Source organism: Thalassophryne amazonica, chromosome 15 (assembly GCF_902500255.1).
Source record: "Thalassophryne amazonica chromosome 15, fThaAma1.1, whole genome shotgun sequence".
Taxonomy (NCBI): Eukaryota; Metazoa; Chordata; class Actinopteri; order Batrachoidiformes; family Batrachoididae; genus Thalassophryne; species Thalassophryne amazonica.
Genome location: NC_047117.1, coordinates 40,553,713 through 40,566,985, shown reverse-complemented (window position 1 = coordinate 40,566,985; position 13,273 = coordinate 40,553,713). Strand labels below are relative to the sequence as shown.

The following is a 13,273-nucleotide window of genomic DNA, read 5'->3' as shown; positions in this document are numbered from 1 at the left end:
TGCCACGATGATCTCTTTATCCCTCACTTGTAGGTCTTGAAGGATTTCTGCTCCGGTGGTCAGGTTGTGATTGGTAGTGACGGTTGGAAATTCTTCACTGTCGTTCAAGTATTGCAGCCACTTGTTCTTCTGCATGTGCTGAGTTAGGTTCTTCATCTTTGCCCATTTTTCTGTAGAATTCTGGTCCCATATCATGTAGGTGTTTCTTCATTCAACTCCCCAACATGTCTGTTGAAAAGTTTTAGTTGTTGCGTACTGGACCCTGATATGGGTTAAGGTCCAGGGCGTACTACCATAATGGTACAGGATAGCTAGAAGTACAGCAATGCCGACTAATAATGCTGTAAGTCGGGCCATCCAACTCCAACATTGGAGACACTTTTTCTTCCACGGCCAGCTTTGTTGCTGCTGTTGCTGCTGCCTTATTCCAACATTTTCGTAGTAGAATTCACTTGGTACTGGTGGCAGCGGCTCCTGCCCTCGAGGTTGTTGCAGTAGCGGCATTTCTATGCCAGATTCTCTTTCTCTTGGTCTGTCGTTGATCCTTCGAGGTTGCGTGGTGATCACGTTGTCTTCCTGTGGTTCTCCCATCTCGGAGATAGATGATCTTTGGTGCTGTTGTTTGTCTCGTGTTCTCACCAGGGACACTTGATGCTCATTGCTGAAGAAGAGTGTTTAACAAGGGAGATGGCCACGGGAGTCTAATATCCAGTCCTCGCCACGCCCATTGCCAAGTGACAACTGTCACTTCCTTCATTTCAGGCGGTGGTCCCTGGGGTGTGAAGAAACATTGTGAAGATGCAGGATTCAATTCTCTACGTAGGTGCAAGATGTCCTCATAGGCATTCCAATATGCCGCTCCATTGTAGAGATACTGCGCTATCACAGAGTACAGAGGAGTTGATCTTCGAAATAATCCTCTTCCCGACTTTATGCCAAGTCGTATCAGTACAGCCTTTGGGGGTTGCCAAAGCCCCACTAGTGCTCTGGTTCGCCATCCACTTCTAATAGGCGGAATACTTCCACCTTTTTCGATGTCAACATACTGTACTGTCGTACATATTGGCAACGTTTGATTCTCAATCAAATAAAAAGCTGATTGTGCTTCTTTTTTCTGAAGTCTTTTAAACATGTAGGGACTACTGGTCCAAATCTGGAAAGATCTGAGCCAAATATCCACATACATTCCTTGTAATGGATCGACATAATTAGGTCCCCATCTTATTTTAAATCTATAGCCCCTTTTCTGTATATACACCACGTTCAAGATGCAGGGGTATATGTTTGGACACCGGGGAATTGGGTAAAACTTCCATCCGACCCCGGGTCAATTCCAGTGTTGTCCAACTTTTTCCATGATAGGTTCTAGAGGAGTATATATTCCAGGCGCTTTAAGATCAGCACTTCTGAGTTATGAGTCATTATCTACAAAGTATCCTCCTGTTCCTAGCAACCATCCTTTTTCTTTGTAATCCTTTTGCGGCCAGCTTAAACATATTTTCTTGTAGGGTAATTCCAAATATGGTGTAAGTCCTTTCGGCCCGGAGCGTAGACTATTTACATTATTTTCATCCAATTTGAAAGTCCGCAGCATGATTCAGAGTGAATCGTTACTCTGCCTTCGGTCTCCTTCTTTTCTTGCCAAGATACACCACCATAGGAGCCAGTCGTTGTCTCTTAATAATATGAGTGTAGATGGGAGATGGGTGTTCAAGTTCTGAATCCATTCCTCTCCACGCCCATTTCCACATCGTAACAATCACTCTGTCAGGTTTAGGGAGGGGTCCCTCAGTGACTCTGTGTTCGATTTGGGGGCACATAGCTCCATAAATCTTGCCAAGACTGCCAAAACTTATATCCAGAATATCTGGATTGGGTTAGGGCCACATAAAGGGGAACTGTAGGCTTGTCCTCTTGATCCGTAGGCTCAATTTGAAGCTGAATCTTCATTGCCTGATTACAGTTCCAGATCCCTCTTTTGTAGAGAAAGATGAAGTGTTGGTTTTCAAAAATTGGTGGTACGGTTGGGGGCATGAAGCCCTCACAGTCCAGAGTTTTTTCAACAATTCTCAAATTTATTGTCTGGTTATCTAATACGGGATATCTTGGGTCTTGCTGTCGTCTGTCCAATTGACGTTTCATGCTGGGGCTTGTCGTCCAGATCAAGTACTGGTTAAGGTATATTTCAACGTAGACTCCTTGGAGTGGCTCCATGTAATTAATCCCCCATCTCACTGTGAATCTTAGGCCCTTGATTTGTAGGTAAACCACATTAAATATCCATGGGTATGTATCTGGACAACTTGGAATCGAGTGGGACATCTTTCGGCGTCCGTATATATACCAATATTGCAGACTTTGATCGCTCAGCACTCGGTCAGAAAGTATTTTCTGTCCTGTTGTGTCTGTGAATACGGCATCTCTTTTATATTCATAGTGTGAGACAAAATATCCTTTAGATGCTAGTTTCCAGTTTTCTTCTTCAAAATCTTTTTCTGGCCAATGTAGGTATAATTTTTCAGCACCGAGGACATGTTGTATGTAGGGTCCAAATCTTCCTCGATTATTAATAACGGGTACTCTATTTACACTTGGTCCTTGCGACATCTTGCAACCAGCCGCTTCTTTTTACTTCTTCCTTGTCCCGCGGAAGATGGAGGGAAACATCCAGCGATTCCGAGACTTTCTTGATTTTTCCTCACCTTGAGCCGTTTGGTCTGACTGCTGCTGTTCCTCCAGGAGTTCAACGTGTGCTCCGACAGAATAAACCCCCACATAAGGAACCAGCACCATCAGCTCTGTGAGCCGCACCTTAATAGTTTGGTCCGGCCTACTAGGAGTGTCCGCTCTGCTAGCCACTCCCCCTCTAGATTGTATCCTCCTCTTCCTCACCCATTCCTCGGGTGTCACGTGGTACACTGCTGACTTCTTCTTTGGTTTTGCTGCTTTATTTCCCCAGGCGTCTAATCCAGTGGTAAAATAAAACATAAGGGTTTCTCTCCCCCCTTTTTCTTGTGGCACCTCTTCTGCATCTTCCAGTAGAATTTCTGGGTTTTTTAGAACTTCCTCTATCAATTTTGCCCAAGTTGTCAATTCCCAAGGGCCAATCCATCCTTCTTCTTGTGCTTTTTGCTGTTGATCATCTGTCAGTCCTTCTATCATGTCTGTATATCCGGGTCGCTCCGGATCTCTGTATACTCTGAACCCAAGTGGAATTTGTACTGCATCTATTGGAGGGTCATAAGCTTGTCCGTACTCTGGACCCTGGGACCAATTTTGCTGTATAGCTTCATGCAACAAAGATGGCTTTCGTTCACTACCTCCTGCAGTTTGGTCACTTCCTCCTGCTCCAGTTGTGTCCAACATCAGATAGACACTTGGGGCCGTTGGACTCACGTCACCGCCGCCTTGATTCCCCTCAGCTTGATCAGGCGCAGTTGTTGCTGCAGGATTAGCCCAGCAGGTTTCATTGGTGTGACAGGTCCTCAGAGAGTCTAAAAACCTTCTCACTTGCCATCCTTCTGCTTTTACCACATGCAGTAGTCTTCCCATATGAGTTCTTGCTTTACACACCAGGCAATATTCGATGTTTTGTCCATTCCAATAGCATGAACACACCTGCATATCCACATTGTCTCCACGTAAGTCCCACTGGGTGTAAAAGACCATTCTTGGCAAGTGGGTTAGTCGGCATAACCCACATACCAGTGCATCCAAAACCTTCACCGGCTTGTGAAGTAATTGCTTGAATTCATATTTTGCCCCATTTGGAATTGGGGGTTTTCTAAGTCCAGGTCCTGACCATTGGACCGTCAGCTGTACGTCTCCACGACAAATCACACAGTGATTCTCAACTTTTTTCCATTGTAATAACTCCTTTTCATCAGATAAAAATCCTTTCTTTGCATGAGATAGAATCCTCAGGGCTCTGCCTGCCCAGAGGCCTTCTCTTGTTCTTCTTAAGGCAACCACCCCATTGACAGTGGCCATTCTGACGAAGGGTGGAAGTTCTTGGGTGTTTGTGGCCATATTTAGCTCCTGGTTTCGTCTAGTTAGGAGTTGGCTTCAGCTGCTCCACTCCTTGGATTCCTTTCCTCTTCAATTCTACTGTGTTACTATCCAGTATCTTCACTACTGTATCTGTGGTCTCATACTTAGGTTTAACAGCAGTGTTCGTTGGGTGATCTCGTGCTCTCACCCACACCTTCTGTCCAACCTTGAATGGGATCTTTGGTTCTGGTTCTCTGTTCCTTTCAATCTGACTCCTCCCCACTTCCGGTGTCGAAAATGGGCGTTGGTTCAGTTCTTGCGAAGGGGTGGGCCTGCCGGCACGTTGGCGGTCATTCAGGGCCTGTCCAATTTCCAGGGCCTTAGTACTCCACTCCTTCGTGTTAGCATTTTTTCTGATCCAGTTTTTCACCAGTCCAATAGCCCTTTATACAACTCCATTTGCTTGTGGAGTGTATGGGGGCGAGTAAATTCTCATTACTCCATTTTTCTGGCACCACTGGTCGACCTGAGCATTACGGAAATGTGTTCCATTATCCGTTCTCAGCTCCTTAGGTATCCCCAGATTTGAACACACTTGATCCAACATGCTGATCACACTGCTGCCGTTGGCTTTTCTCACAGGCTTAACAGTCACATAGCCTGACATAGAGTCCACAAGCACCAACAGATACTTTTCTCCTTTCTTACCGGTCACCCCCATGGGCCCGGCAACATCCATGCATACTGATCCCCATGGAACAGTACTCTTTATGGTGAAACCATCCACCCTTTGTCCTCGTCGTCCTGCATTGTATCGACCACATACTTCACAGTCTTTGAGAACTCGGCAGACTTGGTTTCTCGGAATCTAAAGTTGCAGCTTCTCCAGCTCCTTCCGTGTGGGAATGGTGCCTGCATGGCCAAGCGCTTCATGTACGGCCAAGCACCACTTCTTTCACGGACTCTTTTGGATCTACCCTTCCCTTGGGTGTCTGTTCCCACTTCTCGATCCCGACAACGACGACTTTTCTTAGCTGCACATAGCGGTCCACTTCTTCGTTCCCGCTCCAATGTGCTCCTTCTTTTACATGAGCTTTCTGATGTACCACATCTAAGTCCATTGTTAGCCTCAACTCGGCTATTTTCCTCCACAAGTCCATATGAGCTACAGGCTTCCCCTTAGCTCCCTCGAATCCATTTTCTTCCCAAATGGATAAGTCCTCTTTCAGGGCTTGTGCGCAGTAATGACTGTCTGTAACCACTTTAGCCTTTTTTACTTTCCTCTTGTTTAACTCCAAGAGTCCTTCTAGTATTGCTGTAACTTCTCCAGCTTGGGCACTCCCTGGCGTTTGACCTTTCCGACGATATTTCTCCTTATCTTGATACTTCAGAATATAGCCCCAATGAGCTACATTGTCTGTACCTTTCTTTGATCCATCAGTGTACATAGTCCAGTCGTATGGCTCCACAGGGAGTTGCGTCTCCTTTGGTAACTTTTTTGTCGCCGACTGGTTTGGCCCAATTTCCAGCTCAGGGTCTTGCAGGATGTCCTCCCACCTTCCCCACCTGGCATTTGTGGCTTTAGTACTCTCAATTGTTCCTTTTCTTAGGAACCGGTGGGCTTGGCTTTGAGTGATGACTTTTATTCCCTGTCCTTGTGCAAGTTCTTTTAATGCACTCCAATATCTAGCCAGGACTGCTAGTTCTTTTTCTTCTGGTGGATATTTTCTTTCAATAGAAGACAGAGTATAGCTCCACAATGTTACCATACCCCCTCCTTCATTGCTTACTTTTACCACCGAATCCTCTTCTTCACAGCTTATTTCGGCTAGCAGACGAGTAGTCAGACTACGCGGCTCCAGCCTAACCGCGTCTTGAATGGCTTTCTTTAGCTTTTCCAAGCAATCCTGATCTGTAGCTGTCCAAAACCATTGCTTTTGCTCTTGTCCATCAGGTTTCTTCTTGAGACGAGCATAAAGGGGCTTTGCGTATTTCTGATAATGTGGAACGTGATCTCTCACATAGTTACACAGTCCCAATATTTTCTGTAGGTCATTCTCAGATTGAGGTGGTTTAATCTGACTCAATTTTTCTCGGTATCCTTCTGAGAGTCCCAAGTCTGATGATACCTGGAATCCCAAATAGTTAACCTTGAATTGTCCAAACTGACATTTCTTCAGGTTGAGTTTTAATCCAGCTTCTGTGAGCTTCTGTATCACCTTTTGCAGCCGCATTAGGTGTTCATTTTCATCATCATCTGCGATAAACACATCATTGATATAGACTGTTACTCCCAGATCTTTCAGTATTTCCATTACTGCTGCTTGGAACACATTTGATGAATTTCTGTATCCCTGCGGTAGTCGTTGCCACACATAGCTTTTCCCTTTATGTGTGAATGCTGTTTTCCCTTGTGACTGTTTTGCTAATCGCAGGGAAAAGAATCCCTTTGCCAGATCAATGCATGATTTGTATTTCTTAATTTGGAGAATTTTCAGTGCTCCTTGGGGATTTATCAAACTCGCTCTATTGGCTATTGTTCGTCGATTGAGAGCCTTGAAATTGATTACTGGTCTCCAGCCTCCTCCTGCCGACTCTGGCTTCTTAACTGCTTGGATGGGGCTGTTAGTGATCGGATTTAATTCCACTCGAATGATCCCCAGAGCTTGCAATTCTTTTACTATTTTATCCATTTCCTCAACCGCTCCAGGGTTCAAGGGATATTGTCGCACTGGTGGATGTACTCCTCCTTTGATGACATGAATGTGTTTAGTCCCCAAATCTCCACAATCATTTTTAAATCGTGCCACATTAGCTTCGGAGATAATTTCCTTCAGTTTCTCTTTCCCTGCTTCAGAGAAATCACTTTCTTCAATTTTTTCTTCTGTGACAGCCGGTACATCCACTTCTTTGTACCAGCTTACCGGACTCTTTCCAGTTGGAGTTATACCCATTCGTACAACTCTTGCTTGTAATTTTTTCACTCATCGTCTTATTAGAGTTCGAAGTCTTTTGGGCCGATGCAATTCTTTCAAATCTCTGACTGATATCAAATTAAAGGGGCCTTTTAACCAAACTATCCCCTTCCATATTCCAAATGGTGTTCTCTCCGTTGCCCCATTTGCATACTGGATTAATAGGTATCCTATGGTAACGAGGTTTCTGCGGGTCATGGACACCTCTGCTCCCGTGTCCACCAGGTACGGTTCTCCATCCACATCACTGTAGATATCGTCCCCTTCCCAGTAGGCATGGTCTAGCGTGACCCGCTCCTCCGAAGCCATTACTTCTGTTGCCCTCCAGCCGCCGCTGTAGCTTGGCGGACTTCCTGGAGGGCTTTCCTTTGCTCTGGAGTTAATTTGTCGTACTCCTCTTTAGGGAGATAGCCACCACCACGAGGTGCAGGTGTAGGTCGCGATTGTGGTGGTGGAGGTGGTGGACCTCTCGGCCGAGAGCTCCATTGTCCGGCTGGAGGTCTTTGATTATTCCTCTGTGGTGTTTGATGTGACTGAGGAGGTGGTGGTTTAGACACTGAATTTCTTTTCTCCATTCCCCCCGGTTTTTGTCCTGATTTCGGGGTGCTCTCCTTCTTCCTCTTTTCTTCATAGAACTGCTGCTCCAAATCCCAGCTTTTTACCACCGCATCCATTTGTGGGACTGTAGTGCCGTCTATGGGCATTTTTACAAAAGTTATCTCTCCTCTTCTTCCTTTAGTGACCTCTCTCAGAGCCCTAACATAGCGTTGTGGCAAAATCGTCTGTTTCAGACCATGCCAAACTTGAACCAATGTTTGACCTTTGTCTAATCCAGCTTTAGCTCGAGCAATATGGGAATCTTCATCGTTAGGATCTTCCAACACTAACCTGGCATAATGGTTTCACGCTGGTTCACCCCGACTGATGGGTTGACTGGTAACTTGGGCTAGCCACATAGATTTACCCTCTTCACTGTTTGAAGCTCTGTCAATAAGAGGCCACACTTCTTTCAAATAGTCCTTTAAATCTTCATTTGGTTCTTTCTCTCTCACCAGCATCTTTAATTTCTTGAATTCACGGAATTCCCTGCCGTCTGCTTGAATTTCAGCTTGAATTGCTGGCATTCTTTGCTCTCTGGATCCAGCAGGAAAGTTCTGATTTGAGAGGCTCGGTTGTAATCCTGACGATGGTGGAATTGTTTCTTCCTCATCATCCAGATTTTCTTCATTGATTTCTCTCAACACTTGCCGTGACCAGCGTAAAGCTGCTGTTTTTAGTTTTCTCAGCATTACATCATGGACAACGCCTAAATAGGCGACTCTGAAGTTATTTGTTAACTCTTTACAGGCAGTCAATGTAGGATAGAAAGGCCACATTAGCATATTAGCCCACTCTCCAACAGTAGCTGTTACCTCGAGAGTTTTCTTTTCATCTTGTCGCTCTATCCACTCTTCTGGGATGTCATACCCAGTTTGTCCAACTTCTGGAGCATAGGTTTGTCGCTTATCTCGGGTCTCCACCGGGTTGACTCTGACATCTCTTGCAATTCTCTCAGAGGCTACACGCACATTATACACCCCAACTTCTTTCTTTCGTCCTCTGTAGCGTCCAGTTCGTAGTTCTGGGCGTGAGACTTCTCTTTCTCCTACCACAGATAGCGGTTCATCCTCTTCTGAGTCTTGTGGATTGATCTCCTCTTTAGACTCTCTTTCCTGGTCCTCATCCATATCAGATTCATGGGGAGGACATGGGTCTTGTTGTTGTGGGTCCCCGTTTTGTTCTGACTTTCGGGGTGTCCCAGTTGCTTCAGTAATTCCGACTGGTAAAGGAATGAATATAGGATCCTCTTCTCCATTATCTGGTGGAGGAGCCTGGAAAGGCTCTTTCATCCGAGATTGGGAGCCTGTCGGGTGTATGATAGTCTGGAGCCCACTTGCAACTTGTTTGAATGTTGGTCGTGGGGTTTTAATCCTTAACTGCTGCACTCCCACAGCATGTGCTGATCTTTTCTCACTTGTCGCCATGGGAATGGGCTGCATCACTAACGGGGGACTAGTTGACACTCCACTTGCTCCAACTGCACCCTTTTTTGGACCTGCTCTATTTGGTCCTAAATTTACCGCTTCAAGTGCCCTTCTCACTCGATCTTGCTCATGCTCATTGCTAGTGACCACCACAATCTCTCTCATTGATCCCCATACTCCTGGGGTACGCATGTGTAGGTTCACGGCTGCCATGGCAACCTTTTCTGCCTCTTCCCATGTCATTTGTCCAGATCGTAATCCGTCCACACATATCACCACTCGCCGATGCTGGCGTTCTTTGGCCGTATCAATAGCTATTCCCAGAGTTTTCAACATTTTCTCCGTGTATTTGATTGAATTTTCTCTCCCTGGGTAGCTTTCAAAAGGCACATGTATGAGTGCATGATAATTCATTCGTGGTGCACTTGTTATCACCATCGATTTTCCCTCCAGATTTCTCCTCTTTATGTCTTTAAGCTCCTCTTGGTACTCTTTGCCTGCCTTCTCCTTGAGTTGTGCTCGGAATTTTCGGTTGGCAATTTTCAATTTGGGATTTGTGAAGACAATGAGACTATCTCCATCTATATCCCAAGGACTGCCAAAATAATGATATGCCCGTCCTCCATCTTGGGTCACCATCTTTTTGGTTCCTTCGGGCATAGGGTTCAAGTCCTCCATGTAGTCAGATTCACCGTATACATGGTGGGTTTTTGCTTTGGCTTTTCTAAAGATTTCCTGCGAGGGCCCTTCCTCTTTACTATGGTAACTCGGTCCGGGAACACATTCTTCAGATTTAAACTGTCTCAAGCTTCTGGGCCCACATTCCGGCGACCGTCGGAATATCTGTCCAGATACTCCCTGAAGGCTTCTTCGTCTTTTCTCCTGTTCAATCAGGCGTTCTGTATGTTTTTTAACTGTTGAGGTTATTCCTCTCACACTTCCTATGGGCAATTTTTGCCACTCTGAGTCGAAGCTTGTGAGGAGCTGGTCCGGGCTTTTATCTTCTTGACCATTTATTCCAAAATTAGGACCTCCCTGGGATGTTAATTCATCTTCACTTTCTTCTGGCTTGTTTTCCTCATCACTTGGTTCAGAGTTGGCCTGGGAATCTGTTTTGCTCTCGTCTCCAATGTTGAGGATCTGACTTCCATCCTTATCATCCATCATAGGATATTGTTCCTTAAGCATTCTTCCTACCCCTTTTAGTCGTTCTGCTACGGACTTACATTCGGCATACACGGACGCTGCTTTTGCCTTAACATCAACCAGGACCGTCTCTACTCCCAGCAACCCAGCTGTTATTTTTACTACGGGGTCATAACTTTTCTCAGGACTTATTAAAGTGGTGATTTGTCTTCTTTGCCACCCTTCTTCGAGAATTTTGCACCACCACTCAAGCCAATCTCTGGTCCCCGCCTTGTCTTTTGGGACTGGTGGGCTTGCCAATACGGCCAGGATCTGCCCCTCTTTATGCTTACCTGGATAATATACCCCTAATCTGTGTACTGTCTGCCATAGCTTCCTTGAAACTTTCTTCATCAGGTTCTACACTTTGATCTCTGACATAATTTTGAACTGTTTCTGCCCAAAAATCATATCCTCGTCCATACAATACTACTCTGTGTGGTTGAATATTCACTTCTTTTCCCCCGTCTGGTCCGGATCCAGGGGTTGCTACAGGTCCTGACTCTTTTTCAGCCATCTTTTTACTGCTTGTCTTTACACTAACCTTACTGTTTCGTAATGATTATCCTTTCTTTATTCTCTTGGTTGCTGAGATTGTCGATTCCACCACTGTCGTCTCCTTGGACTTCAGCTATGGTCTTTGTCGTCTCGAGTCGTCTGCCTCTCAAAGCCTCTCTTGGCGCCTTGAGTCAGGGATGAGTGACAGACTGCTTGGCTATTCAGCGCTAATTCCGGAGGTTAACTCCAAATCAACTACTCCTTTTCCCGCTTCTCCCCTCAGGAACCTCACGGGTTGATGATCCTACTCTCTCTTGTAGATCACCATTTTGCACGGTATACTCTCATACCTGCTCTCTTTTTGACGATCCGATCCAGCAGGCTCCCTCGTCTGCTTCCCTTCCTCGTCGTTTCGTGACGATCCAGCAGGCTATCTCCGTCTGCTTCTCGTCCCAGTTTAGACAATCCAGTAGTGACACGTCTACTTCTCGTCCGAGTTTAGACAATCCAGTAGTGACACGTCTACTTCTCGTCCCAGTTTAGACGATCCAGCAGTGACACATCTGCTTCTCGTCCTTGATCCCAGCTCCCTGGGATGCTTACTCCTGTTGTCTTTACGTCGTCCTTCTGGTGGTCGCCTCCAAATTTTCACCTCTCTGGAAAACAGATGTGTTTCAAGCCGTTACTGGACCTATACAGGCCATCAGCCGACACTCTCCACAACACTGTATCCCTTGGTGATCCACTCAGGAGCTTCCCACCTATCCAATGGCAAAAGACTCTCCTTTGGCCAGGATTCTTCCTCGGACCCGACTACACTTCGTCAAGTCCCTGTTCGGGCGCCACGTGTCAGATCCCGCTTTATATAAGACCAGCTCTCCGTCTCTGGGGTCTGACCTTCGTGTCTCTGCGGGTATTACCCGGCGGGGCTGCACAAAGGCTGTTTAAGCTGGTGGCGAGGAGATTTGTCTAGCCGCTCACTGCCTCCATCCGGACGTCCACCCCGCTGACGCTGATCTCGCACCCCGGTCGAATAGCCTCCTTCTGGAACCAGGATACGAGCCGGCCACGCCCGTTAACGGCAGCTCTCCTCTTATGGATCCGGGCTCTTGGAATGTTGCTAGATTTTAAATTTAGTGACTCGTACAGCGAGTCCCCAGGATGCGTTAATTTCGTTAAAAACCAGACTAACCTTTTAGAGCACTTTTTGACGTTATACACCCAAAAAACTTTAACTTTTACACCTTACGAAGAATCAGTAAATCCAATGTCCGAGCCTTAACACTTTAACTGCATGCTTGGAAATTTATTGCAGGTTTTGCAAGTGCTGACAACATAATCAAAATCGGTTATATGATGATAATTTCACAACAGTAATTCAAATATAATCAGAATAATGATTGGCAGAGATTTTTGTTTTTGATTCAATAATGCTATCTGATCTTACTCTGACTGGACTGGATTAACTTCTCAACAAATTTTCTAGGAGTGAGGGAAGGAGGTTTTTTGATGTTAAAATCCCCAGTTCGATGAACTTGGTCTCCTCTTCATCAGCTTTTAGTTGTTAGCTGACCACGATCCTTGTGATGTTGTAATCCTTCAGGAAATAATCCACATAAGAGTTTATATCCTTCAGGAAATAAATCCACATAAGAGTTTATTCCTTCTTCAATCAACCAAAAGTTGATCTAATCCATTCTGGAAAGATGTGAAGATGTGATGCTCCATGAGAGAGAAAACGTTGAAACTTCCCCACTCAGACTTAAGGCCAGTGATTATTCTCCAATGCTCTGCTACTCCGTGACTGGACGGCCTGAGTGGGAGTTGAAAACTCTCTCAAATAATCTCTTATGTCTCCAATCCTCTCGCTCCTCGATTCCAATTGCAGCTCACAAGATGGTCAAGTCTTGTGATCTCCTCGTAGCAGCGGAGAAGTGACAACAGCACCTCTCCCTGGAAGAATAACCCCGTTTCCTGTTGTTGTACAGTTTTTATACGAAAACTCTTGTTGTTGATGAGGTGATCTTGGTTACCATGGGGATGATGATGAGTCCAAACCTCCTCCCTTACCCCCTTCTTTTACTGGAAGCCATCTGGAGAACATTTCCTGACTGACGATAACTGATGTCCCGATTGTCAGTAAATCTATTGCGCAGGTTTCCTGTTTTTCTGTTTAACACATCTTTTCCGAGAACTCATGCTTCCTAAATCATGTTACATCAATCACATTTAATCATATTTAATCATTTCATTTAAACTCTTTTTCACATAAAAACAATTCATATGATCATATACAACATTTTCATTCATTATTATTCATCTCATATCTTATTACATCTTAATGTTCTGAACAGTTGTTTTTCTCCTCAGCCCTTCTGGCCTCGCTTGCGACATCATTAACTTCCTTTTTTGTCTCTGCCTCTGCACAAAAACAACTTCTTTCAGTTCCTCTTTTCTCTGTATCTGCACCCTTTATGAAAAACAACACTTTAATCATTCATTTCACTTATTTGTAACATACATTTTCTAATCAACTCTTACTGTTATTACATTAATAGTTCATTTAATCATACTTGTCATGTTTGAATCATTCTTAGATAT

At 45.1% G+C, this 13,273-nt stretch overlaps 1 protein-coding gene across 2 annotated transcripts in view; it reads left to right on the top strand.

Annotated features, from left to right (window-relative positions):
• Positions 1-13,273, top strand: part of aip (aryl hydrocarbon receptor interacting protein) — an 89,512-nt gene that overhangs the window by 30,028 nt on the left and 46,211 nt on the right. The gene's annotated exons all lie outside the window — the stretch shown is intronic.